This window comes from Colletes latitarsis, chromosome 6 (assembly GCF_051014445.1).
Source record: "Colletes latitarsis isolate SP2378_abdomen chromosome 6, iyColLati1, whole genome shotgun sequence".
Lineage (NCBI taxonomy): Eukaryota > Metazoa > Arthropoda > Insecta > Hymenoptera > Colletidae > Colletes > Colletes latitarsis.
The window spans coordinates 19,068,792-19,088,336 of record NC_135139.1 but is presented as its reverse complement, the minus strand read 5'-3'; the positions used below and the strand labels follow the sequence as shown (position 1 = coordinate 19,088,336).

The following is a 19,545-nucleotide window of genomic DNA, read 5'->3' as shown; positions in this document are numbered from 1 at the left end:
CAAATTTGAATAATTTATTCGATACCGATGGAAACGGCTCGAAAACGATGGAACGATATTCTTATTAATCACTACATTCGGCTTATAAACTTTGTGCCACGAAATATGTTGCAATTACTAAACAAAAAGATAAGAAACCGCATAAATTTTCGTTTAAAAATGGTAATAGAAACCTCAGTTAAGTTAATAAACGTAATAAATAATGAAACAGTTCTTTTACTCGATAGGAAACTTCGTATCGTGTTGGGGTTGTACAAGATCCCATGCGAGCTTTAATTAAGGGTTAAATACAGCGATAATTGAAACGTTATAAAATGTTGTACAACCTAACCCACCATATAATATTCCACAGCACATTAACTTTGCAAATTAAAAATAATTTGAATTAAGAAACGCTTGTTTCTATTTATACGTACGCTCGCCATTCCAAGTTACACTTGGTAGCAACCGCGTAACAATTTTTGGTCGGAGTACCGAGGGGTTAATTTGAATGGGTCGAAGTAACCGCGAATCGATCAGTGGCTCGTCGACCGGGATTCCAGTCGATCGTCGAAACAAAGCGTCGGTGGCGCGGCATCAAGGTATACGCGCGACGTAAGTCCGGCCGCTTAATTAAGCGTGCGCGAGTGTACGCGACCCTCTCCCCATCCCACCCCCGGTCGCGCGGAGTGGAAAAAAGATCAATAAAATCCCTAGTCTACGGGCGACCGCATTCATCGGCCACCCCATTTCTACAACATATTTTGCAACCTCACCCCAAGCAAACCGGGCTTGCCTGGCCCCCGCCGAGCGCGCAGGACGGACCTCCCTCTTCGGCAGCCCCACGTGCTCGTTTCACCCCCACCGTCGCGGTGGCACGTAAGGGAGGTGGAGGCCCGTAGCTGAGAAGGAGTTTGCGAGACCGCCACTAGGTGGCGATAGAACGCGAGGAAGGGAGACGAGTCGCGATTGAACACCAGCCGACCGTACTCTCGAGCGGAGAGAGCGAGAGAGCCTCGCGTACGATCCCCTAGCCCCGCTGGCTTCTCTCCATCGAGCAACTGGAGGTTCTCGTCAGGCTGTCAGTTAGTGCCGTGGCGCCGTGACGGTACGGTGTTGGTTGGTACGTTGTTTTTGGCCGATCAGTTTGCCTCGCGAAACGTGTCTCGTATTCGATGGGGACCTTGGTACGAACGGACCGATCGTCGTCGCGACAGATGCCGCAAAAACAAAGATAATCAGTGATTTTTACTTTATACCGGGAGTGACCGAAGAAACGCGTGTGATCTTTCATTTTGTTTCTTTTAGTTTTTTTTTATTTTTTATTTTTTTTTATTTTTTTTTTTTATTTTGTCATTTTCAACAAAGACAATCGAGCAGTTTGCAGACCGTGGTGCGTTCGTATATGTAACGTTCGAGGCGGAGGTGTACGACCAGCGTAGTGAGCCGTTTTGTATTTCCACGGAGATCGCTGGAAAAGGCGGGAAGACGAGGAAGCCCGGCTGTGATCGATGATTTCTTACGTGCTGTTCGGTGTGTGCGCGTTCTATGGCTGACCGACGTCCGTGCAGTACGTGGTGCGATAATTAAGGTGAGCATTCCGCAATCTTTTCATTATCGTCCCACCGTTCCGACGCCGTCGCGCGCGACGTCCGTGAAAAGTGACGTTACGGGGATGCGGCGACCGACGCCACGTGAACGGAGCGCCAGAACGCTCGCAGACACTCTCGAAACTTTGCAAGAATCGTTCATGAAAACGTCTTTTTTTTTAATAAAAAGGAGACGGACAATTCGAAGTACACTATTACGTTAGATCCAAAAATCCTCTTGATCCCGGTGAGCAGAGCTGTGTGAAACCCCGACGCGTAATCTCGATCGTGGAGTGTATCATCGATCGGTCGAATTCTCCGTCACGTCGGGGCGGGCCTCCTTTAATCCGACTTATTGTTAGAAAGCCGACGGCCGAAATCTGATTTCCTTCCTCGTTCGGCGTCGTTCGAGCCCGCGGCGTCGCGTCCCGGCGCAGTCGAGTGACGTTTTCACGGTTTTCGGGCCGAACAGTCCGGGATAACATCGATTAATCCGCTAAGTCCCGGCTCTCGAGGTGAGACGGAGATCGAAGGAGGGCAATGGAGACGAGGAGAGAATAAGGTGGATTAGCGAGAAGAGACCCTCGATGGGGTTCGGTTAGAGGGATTGTTGGCACGTAAAAGGGAACGGGGACAAATGAAATTTCGTCGTGGCAAATTGTCCGAAAGCGACGCCGCAGAAATCAGCCCGACGATTAACACAGGGGGATCTCTTAAGACTTGCTAATTTCCTGCCTCGGGGGCGTTCGTCGAGGGGAAAGGTAATATCGAGAACCAGAGAGAGACCGTCCATTAGCGGAGTGATCTATTTGCCGGAGCCACTGTAGATCTTCCGAATCGCGACGTGAACTGGTTCCTCGATGCGGTTCTTTTCGACTACGGCCCTCGGGATACTTCTCACGTTCGGGTGCCCGTGGATGAACGCTAGCGAAATGACGCAACAGGCAATGATAGACGAAAGAGAAAGGGCCAGGAACGGAATTGGAAACTGTCCAAGCGTGCATCGAATTCGCGAGAACACCGAGAGATCGACGATCGCTAGGGATGCGTTTGCTCGACAGATCTACTCGGACGGGACACGGTCGAGGTTCGCTGAAGGCTCGCCCACAGGCTTAACGACAGGTTTCTTCGTTATTTAGGGGTGTGGGGCAAGCGTCAACTCGTGGACACTTCAATTACACCACAAACTACGTTCTCGTGTCTGACAGTCCTCTGCAAATTGGCTTGTAAATTTCTTCATTAAGCTTGGCATTCGTGTCTCGTAGTACTGCACAGATAGGTCCATAGACCCTTGTTTCATTTTATTGTAAATACTAAACAAGCCTATTGGTCGTAAATGTATGTTTTACTGTTCAAAGTCAAACATTCCGTACATTTTTTCACGAGTTTCGCGATATTTTTTAGCATCCAAACTCGAACAATTTAAACACGATTCAAACACGAGTAGCATCTACGATATAGATTAATACCTGAATTAATTCTCGAAAATTCCTGACCACGGTTTTATTGCCCTCCCATCGATAGGCAAAGACAGATCGAACGTTTGTTTCAGCGCGTGAGAAATTCAGAGCCTGCCTATGGCACGCGGATTGAATGTAGTTCTGAGCAGCGACGCTCAGAGTACCAAGGTGTAAACCAACGACTTGATCCGTAAATCACGAACAATGTTTCTACCCTCTGGAATGGGCATTCAGAAAATCCGCTTGGCACAAGTGTAATGTTTGCAAGGATGTTTCCTCTTGGGTCTTTCTCACTGACGTGTACACATACTGAGCTGTTCGTACGCCTAGAACAATGCTAAGAATTCCAAGGCGTCTGACTATAACTCTTGATTTAAAGATCACGAATACGTTACCCACCCCCTTGGCGACACACCTCCAGGAAGATTCAGACACGGAACGACTATCCTTTCCATCTTTTTGAATTGCAGAATATTTTATACGCTCGCGACTCTCCCAAAGACGAGACCCAGACTATCGCACGATCTCGAACGAAACTCGCGGGAGTACCTTTAATATTCCCCTACGTGTATGGGCTACTTTAAACGGGTCTACGTTGAGTCGAGTCAGTCTTGTCTTTTTCGGAAGGAACGCTGATTCGCGATCGATCATCGAGACGTTCGGCGAATCGAAGTTCGGGGGACCCGATTTTTCGCTCGGCGCTGTGAACAGGACGCGAGACGAACGATCGTAAAGTTTTACGACGAGAAACCGAGAATCGGTCGGTCTCCGTCGGTGGCGCGAGCCGGGTACATCCGATTTCAGTGAATTTAAGCGCAGTCAGGAAAGTAGGTTTTGAATATTGATGAAGCGGTATGAATATATTCATAAGACTAACAGTTTATTTCTGCACTCGAGTCGATTCGCTTCGCATTGATCAATCGACGCGAGTTCGTGGAAGCGGAGCGCCATCCGCGGTAAATTCGACCGATTAATATTCGTAGGCAGCAGCCGCCGGGTACCTTTGCACCGCGAGGAACTTCTTTCCGGCGAATCGGTCGTCCGTCGGAAATCCTGTCCGTTGAATACTCTCCGCCTCGTCGACGATTATCCGCTTCGATCGAAAACACAAGCGAAACTATTTGCTAACTGCTTTGCACCGAGCTTCGTACGAGGTTTGAAATCAAAGCGGACTTTGCCGACAGAAATCAGAATGTTTCCCGTTAATTTTTCACCCCCTGCTACTCCAGCGAAACATAGCTAACCAGGTAATAATTCGATGCAGTTAATCTTCATTTCCGTTTCATATATAAATTATACGCTATAGGACGAAAAGGAGAATCAAGGTTGGAAAGTTATAGTACAAATCGTGCGCAAATCATTCGCATTTTTTAATCTTGGCCATCGTCGATAGGAATCTCTTCTGGTATTTCGCAAGCTTCTCACCTAGGTTCGCTTTCTAACATTTTCACGAACAAGCCAACTCATGTTTTTGCCCATGGCTAGTCGACGAAGATATGTACGAGGATGCGAAACCTTGGCGATTCTCGTAAATTGCTATTCGATTTTTTTCAGATTTAATCTTTCTAAATGTCATATATATTTATAGAAATCAAAACAGTAGGCTTCGTAAAACGTTTCTCGTTCGATTTAAAAAATACGCTTTAGTTAGTATGTGAGAAGTTGGTTAGACCTTGTTCGAAACTTTCTTTTATTATTTGGTCTCCCATCGATTTCAAGCATAGCGTAACGTAGAGCCGGCTCGTTGAACTCATTTTAGCCCTCGGGCCAATTTGCAAATGTATTAGCATGTCGCTGGTCGCAGATGTGTAATTATTTCACATCGGACCCTGAACAAGAAACAAGAATTTCCATACAACCAAACAGAAGGGTGCACTTATTTAGAAAAGGGCATTGATACATTATAGAAAAGTACTTTTCTTAATCAAATATTCACCCTTATTAATCCTCTTCAACTTTCACGGGCTAGTTCGACAATTAAGGCGAAATCTAATTTTCCGCTGTCTACTTTACGCGATGAAGATAAGTAAAGATCTCGTGATTCGATCGATCGTATTTTCCACTGCTAATAATGGCATTCTGAAGTAGGGATTATTCGATTAGCGAGTATATAAAGTTTTCTCTTTCAAAAGAAGAATTTAATCTTTATGTCCAACCGAATATCTGATATCGTTAAATTGTGTATAAAATTTAAATTGAATCCATATCGAGATAAATAAGCGTAGTCGGTATACTCGGCAAATAAATAAGCAAATGAACGACTTGGCTGTCTTTCGAAGTCGTTTCGCGCGACCTTTTGCTCCGGCGAACAGCGTCTTCATCGCGAAAGGAGGCTCTTACGAATTTTACGAGGAAGTCTCGTTTGCTCGTTGACGAATCGACCAGTCGAGGAGCACAGCCGGTCGAAAGCGGCACGCGTCGTAACTTATCGTCTAGTTTATTATTAATAACCGCGACGACAGTTTCACGAGCTCGCGCGGACGCGCTGGCGAACACGTTCGCCTCGGAGCGGAGAAACACGAGAGAATCCCCGAAGAGGATCGACGTTATTCGTGTCAAAGAGAATCGATGAATTTTCGGGCCGGTCGGCGTTGGTGGCGTCGTCGAAATAATCGAAATGCTAATTATTCATTTGCATAATTAACGCGAGCGCGATAAAGCGACCCGCAGCGAGCCGTGAGTGGTCCCACATGCCATCGAAGATTAACGGTAGCCCTGGTGCCCCCCTCCGACCCTCCTTTAATGTTCATTTTGAATATTAACTCCTCGGAAATGAACACGGCTCGGTCGTCGAATCGTTGCGAGCGAATTCGGCGCGGTCCAATGAATCCCGAGCATCCCCTATGCATTTCCAACGATTTCGAAAGTTGTTCGGCATTAAGGATGTAAATTGATACGCGATCGCATTTCCCGGGGTCCGCTGGAAATGGTTCGTTACACCGGTCGATGAATCGGACGCGATTCTCATTAAAATTTCACAGATTTTCATCGTAGGTCGTCGCGCGTTGCATTTAAAGATCCCGATAAATTCTAATTATTTCTTACGTTCGAGTTTCTAACGTTTTATAATATTTTACGGACCTCTGTCAAACGATTTTCTCTGTTTCGTATTAAATGCCAATAAAAAAATACAGTTTCCATTTGTTAGGCGATCACGTTTCCTCCTCCAGGAAATGTTAATTCATTTGTTGGATCGTTGCTGAAATTGATGAAAATGTTCGAACACGTAAAGATTAACTTGTATCTACGCATAACGATAAAGATATATTATTGCTATTATTCTTGGTCGGCTTCGTGGAAGCGTTTCGAAACAGTTTCGAGCGTCGAGTTCAATTTTCCTTTCGCCTTTGTCTTCCACTCCAATTAAGATTCTAGAAAGCCTCGCGTGGCAGAGGTCGTTTAAATTCCCATTTTTCTGCCAGCCTTTAAGGGTGGCGGACGTCTCGAATCGATTGAAGCGAGCCGAGCCGTCACTTTCGCCAGCGAGCGTAAATTGACCCGGTCGTTTACGGTCAATTTCCGAAAAATCTCGCGTTTCTCGAGAACGCCCCCTCGCCGTCTGGACGCCGTAACTTCTTTCGGCTACATTTCCTTCCTCGTTGCTCGAAATGACAAGCTGGCCAACAATTGGCGTCGTGAATTTCCTTCGTCTAGCGCGATCGTATCTTTCGGAGCTGTTTGTATCTAATCCATTATCCTACTTCCGAACTATTCTCGTTATTTATCGATACGAAAACTTCTTTGTTTATTCGACGTTCGTTACGAGAGAAATCATCTTTATCCGATATTATTAATTGTTCTACTATTTTACAAAGTTTGCTTCAATTTTATACTTTTTTCTACAAACACTGTCGTTAGAATTTCATTTTATTCGTATCGTTTATTGGTACGTAGAAACGATAACGCAGAAGTTATTTTATAAACGAGAAAGGTTGAATAAAAATGCGAGTTTGATCCTTCGAGCAGTACCAGCGGTGCAAAGTCTAGTAATGGGATTCGTAATGCGAAGATTGATCTCGAAGAACTTAATACTAAATAAGAAAATGGTACGAAGAAGTCCAGAACAAGCGTTAAGTTTAATTAGCCCGAGGATAGTTGGACAATTTATTTGACCATGAAGGGCTTTCGTAAAGAAAGATTGCATCGGCCAATTTCCTACGAGCTTCCAGTCTTTGCATATTCATTGTCAGACTATTAAGGATAAGATCTTAATTATACTTCATCGTACGCACAATGCAGCTTAATTTGTAGGAAGCTAGGTACAGAAATTTATGTTAAACTGTTTTTAATGAAATACGATATTTAATCTGGCGCAAAGACCATACGATGCTCGTGTATTCCAGTGGAGAACACACAAGAGAGTTATGAAATGTATAATGGGTTTGGGGATGAACGAAATCAGTAGAAACGCGGGCTAGGAAATCTAGTGCTTTTAATAATTAATTATTCCTTAACAACGTATCGTTAGAAACTATGCGTGGCTTACACAACGAACAATAATTACAATATTGCATCGGGTAAGCTCGAGAAACTTGTTTATCTGGGTCAGCCTTGCTAAAGAGTTCACCAGTAATACTTGAACGGAACGCTAAATTATTTCCATTGCTCGATAACGTCCAATTAATGCGCAACTTTCGCACATCATTTTATCGATCTCACCGAAGCAAACTAATTAGATTAATTTAATTCGTTTGCTCCTGCAAGATCTGTTCAGTTTTTCCAACCTTTGAGAAGGTTAAAGAAATTGAAGGTTTAAGTATTATTTTATTTTTACGATATTTATAATATACTTGGAAAGCAATTCGAACAGAATTTTACATTGGTCGTTATGGTCGAGGCTCTGACAAATTGTTTGGGTTAACCTTTTCTAGGCAAAATCGCGTGCAATAATTCACTGCATTAAAATCAAATTCACGCATTATTCTTTTGTTTCCCTAACGCTCGTGCTCCACAATGACTGTCACTGAGATATTTAAATTGGAGAATCTTCTTACAAACAAATATAAAATCTCTAGGATAGTTCGTGACCAAGTATACGAAATACACACTTTTAAAATAGTGCAGAAAATAACCAATTTCTTTAATTAAATCTTGACGTACGACCATTACTTTGATTGGTATTTCAACCTCTTGCTTGAAATCACTCGAGAAGCCGGTAAATGGTACCTCGATATCCAATATAGATTCTGTGAGCGAAGTATAGAACATCGCGCAAAGATCGTTTATCTTATATCGTCGGCAAGCGAAACGTGATTGATGGCGTAGGGATAGAAATAGGTGCGAGAGTTACAGCGGAGTCTCAATATTATACAATACCTTCTATGTCTAAACGTATTTAAACTCAGCCTCTAAAATTGCTATTCTTACGATCCTTTCCTTTTGTCCATATTTTTAAAAATTTCGAAAAAGCACGAGCAAATCTATTCTGCCGACGTTCCTGATAGAAACCTCGCCTTTCCGCCTCGCGAGTTCCGTTCACTCGAGGGCAGCGAACTAAATCTAAAGAGTACCAGTTGTCCTTCCCTTCGACGATTCGTAGTAAATCGCTCGAAAATCGTCCGCACGACGGATAGAGACAGCGAGGCAAATGCAAAACGCATCGAAAGTAGATAACGGGAGGTTCTCGAGGGTGGGTGGCGATGTCGCACGCGTCGCTAGCTACGCGGAGGCGTAAATCGTTCACGGTCAATTTCCGAAAGGATCTCCCCCTGGCCGTGGACGTCGTCGAGCGGATCGACGGCGCGACTTCTTTCACAGGCTCGTTTCCGCGTCGCTGTTCAAACACGAAAACCGAAAACGAACCAGCGGGCGGCCCCGGAGGGGGCGGAGGACGAACGGGCCCCGGCGTCAACGGGAATATATATCAGGCAGCTGCCGTCGTTGAACGAATTCAAAGGCGGTCGGGGGTCTATGCACCTGATTGCCGGACATCCATCTACCCCCGCTTGCCGTGGTCGTCTCGCTGACAGAAGGTGTAGAAACTCCACGGGAATTCAGCCCCTCCGGAGCGTTCTGTTACACGACGGGCACACGCGCGGCGACGACCAACGCGATATAATGGCTTTCTAATTGCACCGCGTGCACGGCTGATTTCGCACGGGACCGCGAAACGAAGAGAGACACGCGGAAAGGGGGATGGAAGGGCGAGAACTGCGACGACGAATAGAAAGTCTTGGCGGAACGCGTGTCGTCTGCGAGAATTAACGGGGAAATTGAGTCTTGTGCCGGCGTGACGAAATTGCCGATTCAACCGACGCGACGGCCGGTTTTTCGCGTTCCCTGAAACAGAGATTGGTCCACCGGGCCGGATTTAAATTCACGCCGCGGAGAGGCTCCGGCTTCTTCCCAGCGCGCGCGAACTTAATATTGTGCGACTTATTCGAGGTGAATACTAACAAGCAGCGCGATATTACACCGCTCGAAATAATTAGAGGATCACCTACTGTGCGACGACATTGTCGCTGCACACGCGGCACTCGAAGCTACGACGACCTGCACCGTAGTTGGAAATTTAACCCCTCTGTCGCTCTGGGTAGTTCTTAATCGCGTTATCGCGAAGATAGTTGCGCCGAAGCCGCGAGCGTTTCCGCAACCGATCCGACGAAACGGATAGTTTTACAGCGGTCATTCGTAAGTTTCTATCCCCTCCTGTACTCCGAAACGAGCATCAATCTAACCCCTTGTTTCCTGATTACGTATCAATTCATAAATTAATTAGTGCTTAAACTAAACGATAAACGGTTGAACCTGCAGGGCCATTAGACCTCCCCATAAGAAAACATGATGCGCATGTCCCGTAAAATTGCCTCAACGAACTTAAATAGCGTTGCCCTTATTAGTGCCCTCATTGTGTACATTATGCACCAGGGGGTTAAATACAAAATTTATTTTAAACGATCCTGTATTAACGTTCACCTGGAAAAATATTTGTCTCGTATCGTTTTATTCGCCTTTGCTGTTTGGTTCGGTTTCGTGCATTGCGATTGTTTAATTATTTCAAGCAGCACGTTCAACCTCTCCCTTTCCATCCTCGTTGAAATTGATTAAATAACGAGTCGGTTGAGCTAAAAATAGCTAAGAGCCGTGATGTAATCCGTAGACCCGAGGCTCGTCCAAGTTTCTATCGACGCAAGCGTCGCTAGCTTTGCGATTACGACGTCGCGAGTTCAGCGAACGTTAAAATCTGACCCGAATTAGCGAATCGAAAAAGTTGGACTACGTCGAAAGGCTCGAAGATCGTGAATCTCGCGGATGAAACGAGCCAGACACCCTGACTTTTTGTTCCCCTCGTTGGCGCTCTCCGAGAGTCTCGACATTATTGTTCGTCCCTCGACACGGAGATCTCGAACGGGACACGGGGGCATAACTCTCGCTTAATAAAGTAAGAATGTCGGGCTGCGACCCCGCGGACCGACCGCAAAAGTGGTTTAATCGTCGGATATCGCCGGGAGAAGAAGGGTGGTCGGTCGCTAGCGGAACGATTAGCGGCGATTTCTGCAGCCTGGTCATTTGTCAGGGCCGGTTTCGAGCCACGCATCCTTTAACCGGCGTTTGTTGCCCCCTAATACCCGCCCACGATTCTTTATACGAATCGCAGAATCGATTCTTCGAACCGGCTAAACCGATCATAAATCCAAAAGGCTTAAACTTAACGCGAGTGAGAAACGTTCGACAGCGTCACGATGCTCGTTGCACTCTCGTTTCAGGGTGGATGTCAACGTTAACGACTTTTTACAAGAAAAATGTAACAATATTATTCTATTCTAGGCAATGTGAAACAGTCGGTGAGTCGTTTTTAATAAAATATTGCTTTCCGTATTGTCAATAGCCACGGCAAGAATAAAAATACGGTGACCTAACCCTGGCACGATAAAAGAGCGTAATATATGCTTATGCCTCCGTGGTCCGTTTGTCCTGCATTTACCCTATCCCTTCGTATTTCGTCCCACAACGACCTAACAGGACCTCTTTCGCCCTGTTCCCAGAAGGTAAGCGACGCTGGAAGACGCGAACAACGCAGAGATAAAATATGCAGGGCATAATGCTACCTCCTGAGGGATACACCTGACACGTAGGAGAGTCGTCGGAGATACTGTACCGAATATATCCACCCCCGGGGGATAAGCGGGTTGGCCAATAACTCATTCTAAATACTTGTATGCTAATAACGATGCCGCGTTGCAACGAAAATTTACTATTCCCAAGCGTTCTGTGAGCCCAGTCGTCCTCGTGGTATTTCTCTTCCTCTCTTTCTCTCTCGCGAGCCGTGCATTCCTCTTCTTTTTCTCTCTTTCCCAGGGACCTGTCGTCGTTCGCCAACCCCATGCATCGCGACCTCGCGTTACGAACGTCCCGCCCTAGAACTCGAAGAACCGTCGTATTAGCTTTACATTATACCTCCCCCGGTGGAATTTATGCAACGGACCCGTAATCCCGCGGAACCATAAAGTCCGCTATCTAGATCGTTTATCCGCGACACCTCTTCTCCTCGCTTCGTCTTCCAATTCTCCCCAGCTCTTCCCCTCCCGTCCTATCTTCGTACTCTCGTCGTCCCGCGAAATTGAAATCCTTTGGCTCGAATGACCCGCGAGAAACGAACGGGAAGAGTTACTCGTCGAAGCAGCGAATGTGCAGGAAGATGCATGGACGATCGAGCATATCGCGTCTCTTTGGCCAGCGTTCGATTATTGGCGCCGCGAAATATGGTCGAAACGCTCCTGGCACGAGACCTCGACGCTAGTATCGCAACGATAGGCTGAAATTCTTCATACACAATGCGGAATACAGATTTTGTATATATTTTAATCTTGTACGTAAACGTTCAAACGAACCTGTACCTAAATAAATACTCAAGCTCCCGTTGAAACGGTAACTCGTTACGAAATGGTACATTGTAAAAATCAACGTAAGAACAACTTTACGATCAAACAACTCGACCGACGCTACGCAAACTATTACGCGGATAATTGCTACGGATTAGTTTTGACAGCGATTCGGTAACGATCCTTTGGTCGGATTATTTCGACTATTTCATTGACCGAACCGCGCGAACGAGTTTCGGCATCGTGGATTGAGAATGCATGGACTTTTCCCGTCGAATTCGCTTTGGCAATCGAATTCCACTTCGCGTCTCTGACCGGTGTAAAAGTCAAACAAAGTTATTCCGCTGGCGTGTTTGATGTTTCCTTTGTATCGGCGTTACGGCCGCGATAAATCGCCAACCCTTTCCGGCGTTAGGCAAACGGACCGATAAAATTATTACTAACTTCTCGTCGGGAACCGAAACCGAACGGGCGTGTACGATGCTCGTCGGAATAAAACATTTTAGTCGCGGATCTCTCTTGTAGGAGGAAACGCGTCGGTTTCGAATTTCCATTTCCGACGCGAGAGCAAGATTACGAGATACTTGAGAAACGCAAACGCGAAGTCGCGGGGCATAACTGTAAATCAAGCCGTGCAGGGTAATTACTTGAGAACGTGCGCTTTCGTGTTTGCTAAACAGTCCGAGCGGCGACGGACTTGCCATAACGAGAAAAGTCCGGTCAATAAATTAATTAAACTGTCGTGACTTCGAGGCAGGAATCGCCGTGGCTGGTCGGGCGTAATGCGTTCGGTCCTGACCTCATTACCATTCGCGAAATCATAATCGTTTCGAAAATTGCGGAAAGCTTTTAGCCAAGCTGCCACTTCGAAAGTTAGAGTGGCCGCTCGTGCTCGAACGCGTTAGAGTCGCCCCTGGGCCGTCGTAAAATTTGAACGATCACGGAATAGAAATGTATCCACTCCGGCGCGATTAAATTCTTTGTTTCCCGACGATCGTGGAAAACGAGGGACTCCTCCCGTTTCTAATAAACTCCTTGCTCGTTTCCACCCTCTCGAAAGAAAACGTTTGTCCGTAGCTACGCCGAGATTAAATGTTAATTTTTTATTTTATCGCGTGTAGTACAATGTTGTATCGCCGCTGAAGCTATTGTCTACGGCACGCTTTTTCCAATAAAAGTTCTGGAACAACGTTTACGCGAAACTTCTGCTATAATGGTTCTGAAATATTTGTTCCGCGAGAACAGTCTTTAAAACACTTCTTAAAGCAGAAGTTTCCCGATAGAAGTACCGCGAGAACTTCCTTTAAATTAAATAAGAATAAAAGTTCACTGTTTCCTCCGTCTCTAGCTTACACGTGGCTTCCTTAGAAGTTTAATCGTACGTGTACTATGCGTATGCGAGAAGTTGGCATGTGAAAGAAATGCTAGATCTCCACGTGTCGTCGCTATTGATCGAAAGTGGAGCAACTTCTCGGGTATGCACATTGTTTCTCTAATTCCTCTCGACAAAGGAAAGTACTCCAATTTCTGTCGAACATGCATTGTCCCGGTGTGTCGTGTAACACGCACACGAGCGACGCTGCGATGTCCGAGAGTCTCTGGTTTACGATACCGCTGGCAATAAATGATTTCCTCGCGGTCCTGGAACGTTGGATTCGCGCCGCAACATTCGTGTAACGACGGATCGTAACTTGTCGCGTTAAAGCCGGAGGGTTCCAAAGTCGAGGGATACCTCTCCCGACGAAGGGAGAAAACGAAACGCCTTTATTAGCCGCGAGTAAAACTGCGAACGTATCGTGCACTTTATCAAAGAATATACCGAGGGTCACATTAAAATTTCTCGAAGGTGTCAACGGTTCTGCGCGGCCGGCCAACTTTATGCAAATCGCGACGCATCAATTAGAAGCGATAAAAGGGGGAAGGGGGATCGGGATGCCGGAGTGGGTTCCAGTTTCGCCGAAAAATCGGTGGGCCGCCCGAAGCCAGAGAGGGAGACTGTCAGAGGAAAGGAGAAGAGGAGCGAGTACGCGTGGCTAACAAGGCTCTTCCTTTTGCGTCTCACTCTGAATGCCCGGCTAACGAGTCGGGTTGGTAAATTATTTCGTAAAAGGGGGCGTTTTACGCGGCCCGCCGCGGCATCCGAGTTATAATTTCCGCCGTGGCGACTTTATAGAGCCGGTCGACTCGACGCGGATACGGCCTCTAAACGGTTACCCGTAAGCTACAATCAATTCTGCGTACGATCGTGCGTGCGCTTACTGCTCGGACACTCGTTGCCTTCGGAGATCCGACGATAAGGAACTTGAAAATTTTGCTCCGAGCACCGTTAGAAATCGAAGAGCACAGTGGGTATTATTAATCCGCGAACGCCTTGACGAGAGAAAAATAAATTGTTAATCTCGGCTTCCCAATACGCCGTGGATTAAGCTTTCCTTCTTATCGGTAATAATTTAGGGTTAAATCGTGAAGATTCTTCGTCCAGATATAATAACTGTGGAATAAATTTGTTTAACGCGTGGCTTCCTTCCCGACAAACTTTGTTCAGCGTAAGTTTGCTTAATCCTTTGGGAAGGAGTGTCAGGATATACCGAATAATACGGAATTTCTCTAGAAACTCGTCGCCACGAATCGATAAAATAGGAATTAAATATATATATATACGGATTGCTGATGGTTCATTATTCATGCAAATAATGAACCATCGGAAACCATTTCTCCTGCTTAATGATAAATCAATATCGAAGGAACAGTGGCTCTAGAAGCATTTTGTATTGGAATCATAATTACGATTACGAGACTTATTAAAAATTTTGGGAGCACAACCGTGCCTCCGACATATACTCAACGAGTTCGATATTTTGGAACTTTGAAAAGAAAGTTGTGAAAATAAAAATTGAGTATTTCGTTCTGGTAATACTGATGGGAGTAATTAGTAAGTACTCAGCAAATTATCTCCTGTAAAATATAATTTTTTTAATATGTGTGTATCAGTTAATTAAATTAAACTAAAATTTATATAAAAACTCGTCGAATTTGTGTGTATTTGTTAAATGAAAAATTGCTGAAACCAATTACCCTTTATTGTATACGCAGCTGTCGTATAATTGTAGATCATTTGTATAATTAAGTTGGTACGTATTTTTGATAGTATCTCGTATTTTACTGACCCTAACTAATTGCAGAGTCGTATACACGCGACAAACGTAATGGTATAAATGAAAGTAAACATTACAGTTGTCTAAAGTATCGATCGATAAACGACTCCATCTGGCACTCGTATAAGTGCACGTATATTCTACGAATTTGCAAAATCAATGTTACGTAGTAATTGTATTAGAGTTCCTAGCTATCTAGAAGAACGTACTTAACTGTCAAGTTTAATCTAATATTCTTAAGGGTTGATATCTTGATTGTTCGCTCTACTTGTAAATTATATTTCCACCTTGCCCCTCGTCAGCAAAGTCCTATTATTTGCGGACGATCTGAAACTTCGCAAAGTGGTAACTTCTTTAATGGACGAAACCTGTTACTAAATAAAGTCAACACTATAAGAGAACTGGCTTTCGTTCAATGCAGAAATGTGTAATTTAACGAAGCGAGCGGAAAAGATTATCACGTTTATGTTTCTCTATAAAATTAACGACAATAATTTTATATACCATAAATTTCATTACGATATCCGAGTTATTTAATCGCTATAAATGGACTCAAGAAGTTAACTCTTAAAATCTCCATATATTCTTACTTTATTCTCTAAAATTGGATAACCGATGCACTGTCCTAATTACGAGCTAATGGCGATGTTAATGGTCGGAGAGTTTTTACTTAAATTACCATATATTATCACATGGCTATAGCTTACCAATCGATAGAATTTTCAACTTCGCAAACAGCCCTAGTCGCAGCGCAGACTTTTATACAACTCGGAAAATACTTTCAGACGCTGTATTGACCGAGTACTTAGCGTACTGTCGTAGAATACTTTACCGTAATTAATTCTGTACAGATTTAACCTCGGTATAGTCTACAATTGGAACAAAGTATGTATGTAAAGGTCCAAGGTCACAAGAACTTTAGTGGTCGCAACAACTCTTTCAAACGTGATTTAGAAGAAGAGTGCTGTTTCGAACTGCGACGCTCTCTCGCAAGTACTCGATCGACTTACCGATAGTAAGCTCAGGACGAAATGCTTTCCTTTCCTCTTCTTTCCTACAACAACAAATTGCCACGAAACGTACGGTCGGCGCACAAATGGCGGCTCGTAGAAAGTTTGTTAATTAAATATTTTAATCCGGCATGGAGTTCGCGTAGCACAAACACGGTTTTATCGACGACCATCTGTTGGATCTCCCGTCGCATTTTGTATAATTCTAACAGCAAAGTCTCTCCCCCTGAAAACACTGTAATCGGGTTGCGTCTGCGAAACATATGCCACAGATTCTAAACAGCGATAAAAGGGTTCCTTTCTTGAGGCATTCGCGCAACGTACGGCAGGCCCAGTCCTTCCGCGTCCCGTCGAGCGAGCGTAATTCGTCATTTTGGGTAGAAAGAGGAACAAAGAGGTCGGGTCTAGCGTGAAATTAGCATGCAGGTCCGTGTCCGTCTCCGAACGCACCGCGTTGGATAAAACATTATACGGCGTTGTTGTCAGGGCGGGGAGGAGGGGGGAAAAAAGTCGCGTTGGGTCGCGTGGCCACCGACGGACGAATTTTCAAACGTCAGACACGTAGAATCGGCCTCTGTCGCGAAGGAATTGTTACCCTTTAATGCATGCGGGCGTCCTTTGTGCCTTTTGAGGATTTCTCTCTTGCCCTTCCCATGGTTCTTCCCCTTTCGAGCACTGGCCACCGTGCGGCGGGGCTGCTCACCCCGCATACAAAAACGCGAAAGCAAAGGGACCGGACCGGACATACAACGCGTGCCGTGAAGGGTCGGAGGGGGGAACAAACGAACGGGGGAGGGGGGGGGGGGCGGAGGGCGAACCATGTGGTGTGGATGAAACGAAAAGGAAGGTATATATGACCAGAGGTAGGCCCCGGAGATAGCTAGAGTGGGAACAAGGTGGTAACCACCACCTTGACGGACAGTGCCAACGTGGACACAAGAAGCCTCCCTTCATTTCGTATTCCATTTCACTCTCATATTCCCTTTTACCCTGCTCGTCGTTCATTGTCTACTTTTCCCGTAGCCTCGTGTACTCCTGGCTCCGTCCTTCTTTATCTCCAGCCGCGTTTCTTTCTCTCCTGCGCGGCAAACGGACGTGGGAGCTACACGGACACAGGGAATACCCGATCGCGACGATTCGAACGAGTTCGGCTGAAAAGGTTTTTCACGGTGTCACGGATGTTTTAATCGATTATACTATCAGAAACGAGTCCTTGCGTCTCAAACTATGGAACGTCTCGCCCTTTATCGGTGTCTCCGATTCGATCGAACCGGAAATTCCCGGTCGTAGACGAAATTATTATCGACGCGTAGGAAACCGTCGAACAGTCTCGGTCCGCTCCAGCGAACGCTCGCATTGTTGCGCTCGACGCTACGGTACCGATTGTTTAACCGAGCACAACTTGGAATCAATTTCGAATTGTTCCGGGTAAAAAGCGCGCCGCGGCGATCACGGGTGGAAGCCGAGGGGGGGTGTGGGGGGGGGGGGGTGAACAATGAAGCCCGGTTACGGAGCGGAGCTTTAAGAATTCAAAACAAACCGTAGACGTAGCCTCCGCGGGATTATCCGGACGCTTCGGCTTGCCTTCGTCGAGGATCACCGAGGCTCGAACGAGATGAATCCGCTCCCCAAACAAGCGTGAAGCACCGCCGGTTTCAGGAGGACAATGAATTATTCTGTTCGGGCGAACGTTTTCATTCGTCTCTGCTGTACTCACCGTCGGGGCCGGGGCGGAGAAGAATCGTGAAAGGGAAAGAGGAATAGAGATAGCTCTCTCGCGGACCCCTTTGCACCGAGAATCTCTACTCGGAGGTCGCGACGGAGTCGTTGTATCGCGAGGCAGTTTTATCTCGCTCCGGGACCACAAAGCCCCGTGGCTCCGATCCCCTTTTACGCGTGTCCCACATTATGCGTCATATGGAAGAAATTTCCGGCATGATACAGACGGGATTATACCAATCGTGCGGTGGACTCGCTCGTCCTCGACGAGGGCGGAGTTTTTGTTTGCGCGAAATGATTTTTTGATCCGACAAGAGGATAGTCTCGCGACGCAGTTTATTCTACCGATAACCCCCACAACCGTATTTTCGCGTATATAAACCGATAGAAGTAATTCCGGATGAAATATACGATAGTTTGCGTTCCATTCTCTTCCGCGCTATGAAAATAAATTTGAAATCAATATATATATATATATAATATAGAAGAGTTTGTTGTTTTTCACACTCTTCACTGACTGCAAGGGGGGAATGTTCAATTTTACGAATCATCGCTGTATTTGGTGATTTTAAAGACTTAAAGAACTATTGCACCACTTGTTCGTTTTAAGAATCCTTACCGCATCGTGAAAGTGTACTCAACTTTGTATTATAAAAAGGCAAACACGTAGAAAATCCTAGGCAGGAAGCGCTTTATCTCGGAACCAGGATCGAATCAAGATCCATCCGTGGTTTTCGTGTCCCGAAATTTAAGATTCGACGTTTAATTTTTTGGAAAACACGAAGGGACCCGTAAAGAATTTGAACAAACGTGGACACGTTAAATCCGACGGAACGAACAACACTAGCGGGGTGGAAACTCGATAAAAAAGAGAATTTGCAAGGGCAGAGCTTGACGTGCGTTCGACGGACGTGTGGCAAAGGCCGTGTGTAATTGGTGCACACGGTATGCGAACAGCATTTGTTCCGGCAAATGTAGACGTATCTCTTTTCGATGTTTGCAGGCGCTGGCATAAAGGCCCGGGTTCCCTTTGTGGAGGACAATTTTATCTCGTAGCGAGATCACGTGGCCACGATGTATCCCCCTTTCCGCGCACGTCCCCTATTATGCGACGTACAGTAGGAAATTTCCGGGGTGACGCAGGGTTGCGCCAGCGCACGCGATTAAACGAAAAATTATCCGTGAACGGCGAGCCACGAGAAGCGGAAAACGGGGCTGGCGAACTTTCATCTTTCCTTTGCTGCCAGCTGCAAAACTAAAGCGTTCTCCATTGAACCGAGGTTGGAGCGCGCGAACGCGGGGGTTTGGCCTTTCGGGAACTCTTCGTTGATCGACAGTCTGCTTACGGATTCAATTACGCCGGGTTATCGACTTTGTGACTACGATCCAGTCCAATTACCGCGTCGTTCCGAGAGCGTAGCTGCGACAGCGATTAAAAAGGAACGGGGACGGGGCAGAAAAGAAAGGCAAAGAAAAAAAAGAAATAAAAGAACGTTCTCGCGTCCGGTGATTATAGATCGACGTTTCAGCCCGGCAAAAGATGGTTCGATCGTTCTTGGGGATACGCGAGCCGCATTAACATCGAATTCGCCCGGCCTTATCGGAATTAAGGATCGTTCTTGTCGCGTTTCACCGGCGTGGGAAAACGCGAGTGCGCCCGCGGGTTCTTTTTTTTCTTCCTGATCGATTCCCGTAGTCGCGTAGCGATCGACTCGCCGCCGCGACGCGTTCGTTAAACGCGACGTTTTTCGTTCGCATGCCGGCGCCGAGGAGGCATTGTCTCGCGGCCAATTAGCCTCCCAGCGCCTAGA

General features: G+C 46.0%; 1 protein-coding gene across 1 annotated transcript in view; it reads left to right on the top strand.

Moving 5' to 3' along the window:
* Positions 1 to 969: 969 nt before the first annotated feature.
* LOC143342554 (discoidin domain-containing receptor 2) overlaps positions 970 to 19,545 on the top strand; it is a 150,124-nt gene continuing 131,548 nt past the window's right edge. The window contains exon 1 of the mRNA XM_076766573.1: positions 970 to 1,570. The gene's annotated coding sequence lies outside the window, so the exon portion shown is untranslated. The remainder of the gene's footprint in view (positions 1,571 to 19,545) is intronic.